This window comes from Nannospalax galili, unplaced genomic scaffold, assembly GCF_000622305.1.
Source record: "Nannospalax galili isolate Female #2095 unplaced genomic scaffold, S.galili_v1.0 scaffold26579, whole genome shotgun sequence".
In the NCBI taxonomy this organism is placed as follows: Eukaryota; Metazoa; Chordata; class Mammalia; order Rodentia; family Spalacidae; genus Nannospalax; species Nannospalax galili.
This window is the reverse complement of record NW_008342821.1, coordinates 1-1,352: the sequence shown is the minus strand read 5'-3', so window position 1 is coordinate 1,352 and position 1,352 is coordinate 1. Positions and strand designations below refer to the sequence as shown.

The 1,352-nt window shown below is 45.0% G+C and overlaps 1 pseudogene; it reads left to right on the top strand.

The window, feature by feature from the left end:
- The first annotated feature begins 533 nt into the window (after positions 1–533).
- LOC103738704 lies at positions 534–1,344 on the top strand (annotated as a pseudogene).
- The last annotated feature ends 8 nt before the right edge of the window (positions 1,345–1,352 follow it).

Genomic DNA, 1,352 nt, shown 5'->3' with positions numbered 1-1,352 from the left:
TGTCCTCTAAACATAGTCTAGGACTGAACAGATTTCGCTCTGAATTCTAAAAGTCCCTGGGACCAAAAAAATTATATTATTTGACACTAAAATTACAACATAAAACATAGAGGAATACTTTGGCACAAAACACATTGCATAAATGTAGCTTCTCCTTGATGGCAATAGCAGGTAAGAAAAAGCAAAAACATATGAAGGAAAATACAGACCAGTTGGCTGGATGGACACGGACCCTAAAGTTCTCACCAATTACTTTGAAACACAGTTCAATTGAGTTTGTTCCAAGGATGAAAGAATGCTTCATCATGCACAAATCAATAGACAAAACACAGTAAATATCTAGAAACATGGGCAGAGTGAATTTGATCATTTCAATAATAATGAAAAATAGCCCTGTTGCAAAATTTATTTGCATATCTTAAAAATCTTTTTCTGGACTCATTGCATTACTTACCTGGACCCTTAGCTTGTTGGGGATGGTAACCAGGATGCGTGTCTTCCCTGTTGCCTTTGCCTCCTAACCCGTAGCTCCCATGCGTGAGTGCATCTCCATTCATGTTGTCTAGGCTGGTGTTCAAATAGGCAATGCCTGCTGGGAGCTCTACTGCCTGGAACATGGCATCCAGCCTGATGGCCAGATGCCAAGTGATAAGACCATTGGGGGAGAAGACGACTCCTTCAACACCTTCTTCAGTGAGACAGGCGCTGGCAAGCATGTGCCCAGGACAGTGTTTGTAGACCTGGAACCTACAGTCACTAATGAAGCTCGCACTGGTACCTACCACCAGCTCTTCCAACCTGAGCAGCTCAACACAGGCAAGGAAGATGCTGCCAATAATTATGCCCATGGGCACTACACCAATGGCAAGGAGATCATTGATCTCGTCTTCGACCAAATTCGCAAGATGGCTGACGAGCGCATAGTTCTTCAGGGATTCTTGGTTTTCCATAGCTTTGGTGGGGGAACTGGCTCTGGTTTCACCTCCCTGATTATGGGATGGCTCTCTGTTGATTATGGAAAGAATTTCAAGCTGGAGTTCCCCCATCTACCCAGCCCCCCAGGTTTCCACTGCTGTTGTTGAGCCCTACAATTCCATCCTCACCACTCTCACCGCCCTGGAGCACTCAGATTGTGCCTTCATGGTAGACAATGTGGCCATCTATGACATCTGTCATAGAAACCTCTATATCGAGCACCCAACCTACACTAACTTTAACCACGTTATTAGCCAGTGTGTCTTCCATCATTGCTTCCCTGAGATTTGATGGAGCCCTGAATGTAGATCTGATTAATTCCAGAACAACCTGGTGCCCTACCCCCAAATCCATTTCCCTCTGGCCACATATGCCCC